This window comes from Quercus suber, unplaced genomic scaffold, assembly GCF_002906115.3.
Source record: "Quercus suber isolate HL8 unplaced genomic scaffold, Cork oak 2.0 scaffold_282, whole genome shotgun sequence".
Taxonomy (NCBI): Eukaryota; Viridiplantae; Streptophyta; class Magnoliopsida; order Fagales; family Fagaceae; genus Quercus; species Quercus suber.
The window spans coordinates 100199-113756 of record NW_027069738.1 but is presented as its reverse complement, the minus strand read 5'-3'; positions in this window follow the sequence as shown (position 1 = coordinate 113756).

Sequence of the window (13558 nt, the reverse complement as noted above, 5' to 3'; positions counted from 1 at the left end):
ATTAACTAGGTTAATCCGATTGGTTTAAGGGGTCTAAATTTCTAACAATATCATCACTTGTTGGTTATATTGATAAGTCTGCAATAAGTATTAATTTCAGCAATAAAGTTTGTAATAAGTATCATAAAGGTGTGAAAATAATTTGTTTTTAAGTGTACTTTCTACTATTTAATTTCCTCCAGCAATAAATTTGTCTATATAGTGTTAGGCCAAGACTCTTGTATACCATGGTGCAGTGCCTACCACATATTCCCATTTACAATTTCAGATATTAATATATTTACCAGATTTTCCTTATATATAAATGAATTTCCAGTGTCCTTTCATCTACTTCCTTATAGCATGTTAATTTCGCGCATATATATATATATATATATTGTGATATTGAGACACTCGTCTTGGTGACAAATTGTGACCTGCCTTCTCTTTCTTCTGGATATTTTTATTTTGATAGATACAATTAGAAGTGATTGCTCCATAATTTTTTTAATTAATTAGCTAAACGGTTTTAGACCCCTTAAAACAACAAGATTAGCCTAGTTAATTAGCCAAGTGATTAACTTAGTCAATTTAAGCAATTCTAGGTTGTCACAAACATACAATCATATCAAAAATATAAAGCAGCGGAAATATAAAAGACACAATGATATGATCACCCAGGAAACCACGCGGTAAAAACCTGGGGAGGATTTGACCTAACTATCCTCAAGATAAACTTGAATCCACTATAAAAGAATCAAAGTTCATACAAAAGGACTTACAAGCTCCCCGCTTGACTTCCTAATGCTACCCACCAGTAGAACTTACTGACACGACCACGTACAAGCTCCGAATCCACGGACTCCTTCTTTCTTGGATTCTCCAATCAGCTACAAGCACCCACGCTTGATATTCTTTTAAGCTTCAATGATAGCAACTGAGTTGATCATCAAGATGTTGAAGTAATCTCTACCTTGAAAAACCTAAGCTTTGTGTAAAGGAAAGCTCCTCTAGATCTCACAAGAGATTTACACAAAACAGCAAAGTATGAGCAACAATACAACTGGAGCTACTCTAAAAACGTGGCTAGGGTTTTTCTTTATATACCTAGGGTAAAAACAGAAAACCCAAAACGTTTAATGAGTTAGGGCTGAGCTGGAAAATTCTGTAGAAAAATATTCTGCCCGAGATTCGATCGATCGAGCTAGGCCGAAATGCACAAATGCATCTACAGCTTCTCGATTCCAACTTTACATGAAAGACCCAACTTTGAGCAAGCCTAAACAAGACTAAACAACCTGTTTTGATCATGGTTTGCTAACAATACAAATTAGAGTTCTAAATACATAAAATCATAAATCTTTAGAACCTAACATTAGCAGTTTAGTACTATTTTTTCATATATACCATTGCAATAAGAAAGAAATGTTAACAAGTTACAGATTCTAGCAATTAACAAAACATATTGCGGCATATCTTGCCAGGTATTCAAAACATTTTACATATTTTTTAATACTATTAAGCCAAATTATATTAGGAAAATGTTAACCAATGACTTAATGCATTGTTTTAGAAACATTTTATTGGGTGGATGATAAAAATAAAAATAAATGTTATTGACAACTTTTCATATTTTTTATAAAAGTGGTATCAAAACTCTCCTATTATTATTTATTAACAATTGCTCTAAGGGCATCCATTAACATGACCCATTATATTAATGTATTTCTTTTTAGTGTAGGTGGAACTAAATCGATTCCAAATGGACCACATCCCTTATTTAATGATAAAATGAAAAACTTTACCAACTAAGTTAATTGCCGAATCTCATTATCTACCCTTTGTTAAATTAACTTTTAAAATTATTGTAAATGGCATAAATGCGTGTTTAAAACTCACATTAATTGCTAGTTGTAACCCTTAGATAATGGGAAATATAAAAGACCATAATTGAACTGAGCTATTTATGAGCAGTTTAAGCTCAACTAGGAAAAAATACTTGTTTATTTTTATTTGTTTAGTAAAGAATAATCCAAGTTCTAGCCAAGGTTTGGCTCAATTATTAAATGAGCTAAACTCAAACTTAATAACATGTTTGTAAATAAGCTTGTGAACATGAATCAATTTAAGTATATCCAATATTATATATTTATAAATATGGAAAAGTTAATGGATGTTTTAAGGACTTTAGTTTAGGATCTATTTTTAAAAAACTTTTATTGGAAAAAAAAAAAAAAAAAAACAAGTAACTAATTTTTTTTTTTTTTATATTTCCAATAAAAATTGTATCAAAATCTTCTTAAAATTGGTAATTAACAAATGCCTTAAAGACATCCATTAACCAGACTCTTATAAATATACTTGTCTAAAAATATAATTAATTATATAGTCTTTAAATTAGATTTTGTAAGTTAATTTGAAAATAAATTCATAAGATATCAAATTATTAATTATAATTTTTTAATAATATAAACACTAATTTTTTAGTAAATTATATATAATTTTAACAAAATAAGATTGGAGAGTCTTATTTGTATAAATTCATAAATAAAAATGATTTTATCTTATTAACTCAAATAATATAATTTCACATAAATTAATTATTAGTATAGATTTGTGAAGGGGTAGAGATTGTTAGTTATGGTTTTACCATAAATGAGAAAAGACTAAGTTGTATAAATGAGAAAATAAGAAGTTGATTAAGTGTGTTGTGAACAAGTTCAAGCTTATTCAATTAGAAAATAAACCAAGCTTAAACTTTTTTTTTTTCTTTTGAGAAAAAACCAAGCTTAAACATGTAAACTTGTAATGAACTCAAACTCTGTTCATATTTAATATAAAATTAAATAAACAATCCTAAACCTTTAATAGTTGCTTAAATTGACTTGTTTACAGCTCTAAATAATCCGCCTGACATGTGTCAAAGAGGACTTCATTTTTCTGGAGTAAACAACCTCACTTCCTTTTCTAGCAGAAACAAACACCATTTCATTTAATATTGTTTCGATGTCTTTATGTATTTATTATTTTGATCAGGTTTCATGTCTTGTTTTTTTTTTTTTTTTAATTAAACTATCAAATTGCACTTTTACCGACTTACTAATGCTTACGTTGTAAGAAATTATTTATGTTATGAAAAATTTGGTGCTTTTTTTTTTTTTTTTTGGACATCGAAGCTTGGTGCATGTTGATTACCTTGTGTAGGCAAATATCCAGAATGACGTAACTGATTTAAGTGTCAATGTTGCTAGTATACTAATTTGTATATCTTGAGTTTACCTATTGTATATTCTGATTTTAGCTTACTTATCCTTCATTAAATTAAAAATCAAGAATAATCGATATATGTGCTTGATTTTAGTCTCATCAAGGAATTCATTGTTATTCTTTAGTAACCCTTGCTCTATATATGAAGAGTTTTATCACACACAGTGAATAGAGAAAATACAAGAAAGTATAGTTCAACGAAGAAGAAGAACAGAGAAGTAGACAAAGACTAGAGAGGAAAAGAGAGAAAGGAATTGAGAGAAAAAATATCTTCTGAATTAGGAATGAAAATGTGAAATCAATAATACAATCTTTATCTGAGATACCCCATATATAGTTACATAACCAGCTATAACAGAATAATTGCATCCCATTTTATGCGCCTAAAACTACGGAACCAACGGCTCAAATGTAACTGCAAGTGTAACAGATTTTGGCGCCACAATAACTGATTATTTGAATGGCTTGAAACGACGCCGTCTGACTTCGTGTGTTGTGTGTTACTAATTGCTTTTAATGAAACGGTGCGTATCAATCACCGTTTATAACTTCACACGAGGCACGTGCTGTTGAGCCTGGGTTGATCCTGAGTCTTCATCTTTCTGAGTTTGAGTTATATCTTCAACACGAACATCATAGATTGAAATTCTCTCAAAAAAAATTCATTAAAAAAAAATCATCAATAATGTTTCTAACTTTTACTCTATTTTTAGTATGGACTCACTAGCCCCGCGTCCTGTGACACTAATAGGTGACACCACGGGTGCCACTCAAGTAACAATGAAGCATGCTACTACTTGAATCTCACAACTCATGCAAGCACCTATGATAGGGCAACGTGGATTTCTTACCACTAAATAGTACTGTAAATTAACCAAACTATTTATAAACAGCTCAAGCTCGATTTGGGAAAAAGCTTTGTTTGTGTTTATTTATTTAAAAAACAAGCCAAGTTAAAGCCTTAAATTTAGGCTCGATTACTAAATGAACCAAACTCAAACATAATAGTCAAATTGAAAAATTGAAAAATTGAAATGGCATTTCTATTGTAATGGAAAGGCCATTTGATTATGATTCTTATTCTTATTCTGAAACTGATTGTGATCTATTGAGGAGGACTAACAAATACAAAGACAATTACAGGAACACATATGAGAACACAACTAATCTATATATCTATATATAATAATAATAGGTAAAGTTGAGAGAAACTCAAATTAAAATTCCAAATTAGAGTTACAATTTTGCGCCACGTGTCTTAAATTATTTATGCGTAAAGAGTTTTATTTCTTAATTTTAGAATCAAATGTGAGACCACATTATAAATATTCATCCAAGTGAGTTAATAAGTATAAAAACCACAGAGTTTAGAATAAATGAATCATAAAAAAAAAATTAAAAAAAAAAAAAGTGCTTCACAACAACAACAACAACAATAATAATAATAAAACATGGACAATTTACATTTTATACATAATAATATCCTTTCAAAATTTTTTAAAGAGTTAACAAAATATAAAAATGACTATCAATAGTATTTAAATTATATATATATATATGAATTATATTATACATTTAATTGTATATTTTAACGTTTGTATGTAAAAGAACAAATATATATATATATATATATCTTGCCTGTGCAACCCCAGATCTTCTTGTCATATCTTGCCTGTGCAATATTGTTAGTCCTAGACATGCCAGCATGTGAAGCCAGCATTGTGCCACATCAATGCCAAGTCAACACCACTACATCATCAACCATGTCGTTTGTCATTCTAACAAATTAAAAATGCTAATGTCACAAAATAATTCATAACTTTTGCCACAACTCATCATATGGCTAGTTGTGAGCGGTGAAAATAATATAATGGGTCCATGTGGGCTCACATTTTCGCCACTCAAAACTTGTTACATGAGTGAGTTATGACAAAAGTTGTGAATTATTTTGTGGCATTAGCATTTTTCTTAAAATTTGAATAATTATTAAAAGAATTAGTCATATTTGAGCATTTTGGGATCCATACTTTATAGATGCATGTTATAACCATATATCTATTATGTTAGAATATTGGTTGAGTGGTTAAATTCACAATTTTTCTAATAATTTAATCTTTTGCAATTATCTAATATGTTTGATCTCACTTATTAAGAAAGAGTTTGAACACACATGTAACAAAATTATTGGAATATTGGTTGAACAATTAAATTTATTACTCCCTCCATTCCAATTTTTTTGTCCTGTTTGAAAAGTCAAACTTTTTAAGGAAACATCATTTATTGTCTTGTCTATCTTTTAAAAATGTATAAGTTTCCAAAACTACCCTTAAAAAAATTTATTAAAAAATTGAATTAGTAAATTAAAAGGGGTATAATAGGAACATTAGTAAATTAATGACTTTTATTTTTAGAAACAGGACAATATTTTGGGACATCTCAAAATGGAATAGAGGACAAAAAAAATTGGATGGAGGGAGTAGTTTTTAACAGTTTAATCTTTTGAAATAATTGGTAATTTAGCATTCAAAGTATCTAACAAAGTCAAGAACGACTAGTACTAAAGGATCTTTCTAGGTCCATCTTTGATTAAACCTAACAGGAGTATTGGACTGATCATTTTGATTAATGCAAATGGCTTGGAATGTAACGAGGCATCACATGCAAAGAGTACGAGAAATTAAGAAGCCCACTTGGCACTGGCACTCATGAAAAACGTCTTGGTGATGACTCTTAGCCAGTTGTGATCCTAGGTTTTCTAAATATGTTAATTCAGATTTTGATAAATTTCTTCTTGACTCGCGGGAAACAACTTGACAGAATTTTATATAAGTCTTAGATATGCCTAAATCCACGTAAAGAGTTTATCTGCGATATACTACTATTGATCTTTAATTTGATCTAGTTTGGATAACACTTTCCTACGTAGAAACCTTTTTAGTCTACAAGATTCTCAAAAAATAATAAAATATAAAGATTTAGAAGATCATGTTACCATGGCGCATCTCATCGTTTATGATTTTCTTTCATTGACCCCAGAATCAAAGGTCTATTGCACAATTAGGGTAGCCCTCATCAAGGCCGGTTACTCATTGGTACAACCATGCAGAAACATTACCAAAAGAGTATTGCATTATTTCACTTCTTTTTCTTTTTTTTTCATTTTTTGTGTTAAAATGTGTGCAGTTTTATTTATGTATTAATTGTGGATATGTATGCGAAATAATAGATGTGAACAAGTGTGAAAGAATATTTAATCAAAATTTTTATTGTGGAATATTCTGATCATCACAAGTATCCTGTTTAAGAAATGTGACCGGCCGCTGAGGTTCACTGACATGGCCTCGTATTATCGTATATTAATTAAATTGAAAGCTAGAATTGCTCATAATCATGTGACGAAAATGATAACGTGGAGTCTAACCTTAAATCTCAGTTATTCAAGGCAGACAAACAACCTCGAAGGGAAGGTCAGCTAGCACGTAAGCCATGTTTTCTGCCAAAAAAGAGGGGAAATTTTTTTCTGGAAATCAAGTCATAACTTGTGCTTATTGATCTGGGGAAGCTAGCATGCACAGCTTTCATTGAGTCAAAGTCCAGCTGTGTAGATATATCACTCTATCCATGCATTCTTGAGCTCTATTTATACCACAGTCTACTGATGGTTCTTCATGCCTTAAGTCAACATCGAGATCCAGTGACTACCTAGCCTTCCAATTCTCTTCGCTTTTTTCAGATCTTTTTCTAAGATGGCTTTCAAAGCAATGCTCATTTTGTTCGCTACTCTTCTTGTTGTTACTACAAGAGTATGGCTCTCTCTTACACACTTTAGAATACTGATTCTTTGTATCACTTTTTGTATTTCATTAATCACAACTTGTTACATTTTTTTTTCTTTATAAAAATACTCATTCTACCTATTTACTTCCTATATATGTTTGGTTATCTTAATTTATGGTAATCTTTGTCCACTTTCTGTAGGTTTCATCATATGGGGAGGAACACCATGCACCCGCCCCATCGCCAAAGCCACACGCTCCCGTGCCCCCAGTTTGGCCACCCACTTATGCACCACTGCCCCCATTGACGTCAACAAAGGGTAAATGTTAAACACACGTCTTTCCTAATTATACAAAAATTGCACATCCACATTTTTTTTTCTCATGATATATTTATGTAGTAATTGTATGTTTTGTGTTTGTTTTGTGGTTGATTTGGTGCACAGGTTGCACACCTACATGTTATGAGAGATGCAACACAGGTAAAGGGAAGAGAGAGTGCCAGAGAGCATGCACGAGATGTTGTAAGCAATGCTCGTGTGTTCCACCAGGTCCACGCGGTACTAACTTGGAAAAGTGTGGCAAGTGCTACTCCGAGGTGACCTATCACGGCCAAATCTACAAGTGCCCTTGAAAGTTGAAACGGTCTATTATTTCTTATAATTGCTGGTTCTAACTAAGTCTGTAATGACTAGGTCAAATGGGTGAAAAATAAGGAAGCATTATCTCCATTTGAGAAAAGAATCCATTTCATTTCATTGTTTTTTTTAGTGTCAGCAATAAATGTGTATGTAGTGCTATAGGCCAAGACTTGTACCGTGCTGTCTACTAAATATTCCTATTAATTTGCTGTTTCAGACATTGATATTTCTACTTGTTCTCTTCATATATTATATATTTGTAGTAGTTTTCCTCCTAAATGTGTTTTCCTGTATCCATTCTTGTACTTCTTGAAGCAATTAATTGAAATACAAATATTTATTTATGCCAATATGTTGCAATGTTATCTGAATCTATTATGTATTTATGTTCTGGTGACTGTTATTCTTTGAAAGATACCAATATGGCCAATGACCCAATTGGTCTGCCCTTCCCTAGCCCTAGGTATTAGTAAGGCCTGAAGGGTAGAGGAGGGGTTCGTGTACTAATTAAGTATAGGTGATTTCTAACTATTTCACCAAAAATTAAAAAGAAAGAAACATATTTTTAATGTAAACAACGTTTGATCCCGTGTCCTTTATTTAATAATAAAAGACTTTATCTAGCTCAAATCAATATTCATGACACTTATTGGTGATAATTTTTTTTAATCTAATGACATTATGAATAGACTTAGGAGTAGGGAAGCAGCGACATGCATTATGGGTAGGGGAAGCATGCCCCCCCACCCCCCCTTAAATTTTGAAAATTTATATTCTTAGCTTTCCCCATCCTAAAATTTTATGAGTTATTTTCTTTCTAAAGAAAAAAAATGTATTAAATTTTCCAAATCTAATATTCAAGAAATCCAACTTTTAAGAAAATAAATGTGATATTATAAATGAGAATAAAACTATACTTATAATCATACAAACAATATAAATGTATAATATACATTAGGCATATGTGTGGTTATATTATGTATATAACTAGTCGCTAATCCGTGCAATGCATAGAATAAAATCTTATGAAAATATAGTTTATACATATATTAGTTAAAAATGAATAAAAATCAATATTTATTATATGAAATAAAGATACACATATCTTGAAAAAAAAACAAAAAAAAACAAAAAACAAAACAAATTGTGCGTGTGTATAAAGATGAAATAAAGGTGCATTATTTATATTTCTATCATATTTAAACTTTTATAAAATATGGAACAACAAAATACAACAACAATATTGACAAAAAAATGATGTATAACATTGTGGGACTGCCAAAACTTATGTTTTCTGAAACCTAATCGCAACGCGAGTATCTCTAGATTCTATTATTGCAATCTAATTAAAGAAATTAAAAAATAAAAAAAAATTAATGAAAGCCGTCAAGTGTTCTCTTCGTATGGAGATGTGTTCAATCAATTTATACTATTTTTTCTCAATTCTTCAATGTATCTTATGCTCTATTATTATCCTATTTTGTAAAAGAAGATTCAACATATACTACCTATTTGCCCTAACTTCAATAGGTTTATGATTACCCTTGTTCCTATATCATGGCCAAATTGTAACCTCACATAGAGAAGACAAACATCGACATTATCTAAGTGTTTTATCTGTCGTGGGATTTCGATGTTAGTCTAGGACTTGGGTAGTCATTTGATATGAGATTGTAAAATTGTATCGGGTACAAATATAAAATAATAATAACAACAACAGCAACAACAAAAATACAAGAGAAAAACCATTATGCAAAAACAGAAGTATTGGAAAAACTTAGATGAAAAAAGGGACATACCAAGATTAGGGTTTGTTAGTTGTAGATTTAGATTTGTAAAAACACCACCTTTAGCACCACGATACTTGTCCTAGGCCTCCTGTCAAGCCTAATGGGCAATCAAGAAGCATTGATTTGGGAGTGTTGGTTGGAATGCAGGGACTATCATGGAGCAAGGAAGAGAAGGGAAGAGTCTTACGTTTAGGGTTTGAGGAGGGACAATACTTAAAAATCAATTAATTATTAATTAATAAACTAAAAACCAAATAAGTTTCCTTACACCTACCTCTTCAAGATTTTTCTGTCCAAAGGTTAAAATTTGGCTCTTTCTCATTGAGCACTACTTAGCCAGGCAGTGAGAATCAGATTTGTATGAGTTTAATTATAGGGTTTGGCTGAGATGAGTAGAGAAAAGGAAGAGAGAGGAGCAAAAAAGAAAAAAGAAAAAACATTTGAGAGAGGGAAGGTAGTAGCGGGTTTGCGTTTGAGAAAATCTAGAATCTTCAAAGGTTAAAATTTGGCTCTTTCTCGTTGAGCACTACTTATCCAAGTAGTGAGAATCAGATTTGTTTGAGTTGAATTGTAGGGTTTGGCTGAGATGAGCAGAGAAAAGGAAGATAGAGGAGCCAAAAAAAAAAAAGGTTTGAGAGAGGGAAGGTAGTAGTTGGTTTGTGTTTGAGAAAACCTAGAATGCTTGGTTTTTATCCGGTTTTGTTTTTGAGTGAAATAAAATTTTTAATTTTAATTTTTTAAATATTGTGCTGACGTGAAAAATTGTGAAAGTTTCAGAAGTTTCAGTTATATATATATATATAGATTAATTGTATTTCACATATTAAAATCTATCTACCGATTAACAAGTCCTAGATCCATTCCCCACTAATACAATGAGTAAATTGCACTCTCTTTTAGTAAGACTGGATATTGATAGAACATCAATTTTAATTATCGATATAAGTTTAAAAGATCAAACTTAAGTAAACCAAGTTACAATTTATAACACCTTCACTATCAATTTCTTTTTTCAAACTCTTTTTTTTTCTTTTTTTTCTTTTTTGCCTTCAATGAACTAAAATCCTGACTATACTCTTGGTTTTATTTGAAGACATATCCTTGATGGCAAGTTTTAATTAGCTCCGCCGTCAAGTTGATTTCAGACCAAAACAGCAGAATATGTTAAGAGATTTGAAGCCCTATCCTGACAAATGTTTCTCTTGTAATCAGGTGAATCTTTTGATAAGGTTTTTTTTATTATTATAAGAAAATCAGGTGAAGTTTTCACAATGTTCATCAGTAGAATTTTAAAAAGATAGCCCTATAAAGAATTCCAGGGTCCCAAACAGTACTGGGCGTGTCCTAATTGAAATGGGCAATATGGCCGATGTCTTTTTATGCTAAAAAGATAAACATTTTGCCCATATTTTTGTATAGATAACCATGAAAACAAGCAAGCGTTGGTTCTGTTACACTAAAACTAACATACTGATGCCGCTAAAAACATATTACGGGTAACATACGTGTTAAATGAGAAAAGTTAACCAAAGTTTTGAAGACATTAGTTTATGAAATAATTTTTTATAAGAAAAGAAAAAAGTGAGTAATTTTTTTACAGCTTTTTATTTTTTTAAAATGTGGTATATTAGAACTTTCTTAAAATGATCTATTAACAAATATTATAAAGTAAAAGAACGCTTATTAACTAGATTTTTAATTATTTTGAGACAATATTTTTGAGTTAAATAAAAATATGAACTAAGACCCTCAAGTAAAAATTGAAAATGCATGCTATTTTGTAATTGATAAATATGTCCATCTGGTGAAGCTATTCTTTGTAAGAGATACCCTTGCAAAATTGCAATCCTACCGGGCTGTCTATAAATTTTATTGGATTATTTTATGCAAAATCTTATTCTTTTTTATTAAAGTCTAAGCTCTACTCATTAATATACACCAAGTTGAAACCTGCATCCTGCAAACTAAAGAAAATAAAATTGTATAATTAATTAATTAATTAATGACCTAAACTAGATTACAACTGGCCTACAATCGTCCCTCAGTTGTGGTGCATAGATATAAGGGAATCATATATGCATGGAACTAAGTGGTTTCTCAAATTGTAACTCATTGTACGTAAAAACTAACTTAGTGTGTAAAACATTTGTGAATGTTTAGACTCCTAAATACAAATTATAAAATACAAGCTTATATTCAAACAATGTATATGCGAAATATGAAATATAAGCAATACCCAAATATGTAAACTACTTTAAGCCATATTTTAATCACAACTCAGCAGTAATTAAAAACAAAGAGTAAGGGATAGAGAAAAATATTTTAATCACAACTCAACAGTAATTAAAAACAAAGAGTAAGGGATAAAGAAAAGCAAACACAAGATAACACCGGCACATGTTACCGAAGAGGAAACTGAAGAACTCAGCAAAAGACATTTCTGCTGCCCTCCAAGCAATAAAATGATTCACTAGAAAATTAGTTGGGATACATGAATAGCAAAAGACCCTCCAAGCCTAATTTACCCGATACACCTAAACCCTCCAAGCTTCTTGCTCCAACAAGATTACGCATAACCGTATCTTCTCTAGCTTACCGAATCCCGCAGTTAGCCTATTGCATCAATCAATATGAATTGGTTCTCTTTTGAACTACTTCCGAAACACCAAGAACCTTTTCACTACTCTAAATTTGGTGAGGTTAGGATTTGGCTTAGGATCCTCTCATGGGTATGACAATGAAGAATGTGAGAGTAGAGGAATTTGGAGAATCAAATGTATAATATTGTGGATAAATCAATCTTGTTGTTCTCTAGGGTTTTTCTCTCAAAATTCTCTCTAGAAACTCTCTAAATTTCGTGGGTATGAGGGTATTCATAGTAGGGTATGAGATGGAATATAAAAAGTCAGTTTTTAGCAAAACAGGGTGCACTGGCAACTTACTTCGTGACTGGGATGAGTTGCGAGTTCTAGTCGCTAGTTACCAGACTGACCAGACTGTACTTTTTTGTCCTGTAGTGATCCATCTGTTCTGACCCTTCAACTTCCCGCATGCTTTACACGTGTGCTACATTTTGACAAGTCACCACTCGCGAGTCAGTCATGAGTTCCAATCGCGAGTCACTTCTTGTTGCACACTCTTGATCAAATCTTCACACTCTCTTACACTCAACCCTTGCATTATTCCCACCTAAATATAAGGTTTCTAAATGCTGAATTACAAGCAAATTTGACACGGAATAAAGCCAACACATAATTGAATAAATTCAATTTTATAGTACATAACTTATGAAAAACTTAATGAATGAAAATGGTAGGATATATCTTTGACAGGCAATGGCAATGGCAATGGCGATGGTTAGGTGATTAGATTCATATATTTTTTAATACAAAAAACCTTTATAACAACTAGTAATAATATTATGATATCAGAATAGATAGTACCAAATTTCTTGTCCTAAATTTAAGAAAGAAGCAAAATTTTCCGTATTACATGTCTAGTGAAATTATACACACTATTTTTTATTATCTGTTAGGACATATGTGATTCACTTGTTAGGAACATATGTTAATATTTTATGTAATTGGCTAATCTTTTGACAAAACGCACTTTACTTGTAATTGGGTAGATCTATGATATGTTTAATATTTCAAGAAACCTTGTGTTCAAACTCAAGTGTTAAAACCATGCAAGTCTGTCCAAGATTCAAGTTTGAAAAGTGCTTGTCATTAAAACTTGATAGCTAGCAATCTATCGAAACTTGTAGAGCTGTTGAAGCCCATGGCTCAAAAGCAGCTCGACAAATAGGGTATCTGTTGAGATTTATGAAGTTCAGTTTTTCAAGATTATATTTCATTCAATCCGTGATTGTATGTTTGGGCTTTTTTTTCTCATAACCCTAGACATATAAATAGATTATTTTAAGGGCTGTCAAAGGTAGGAACAAGTTGCACAAATGTTGAGCAAAGTTTATTCAAGCAAATTGTGAATTGAGACAAAATTTGCCCTAGTTCATCTTTCTTGTAAAGAAGCTGCTGTGTTTGTGCACCGTAGAGTTTTGTAATCAATGAACTTCTCGAACTTCATCGTGTAATGAACTGAAAAA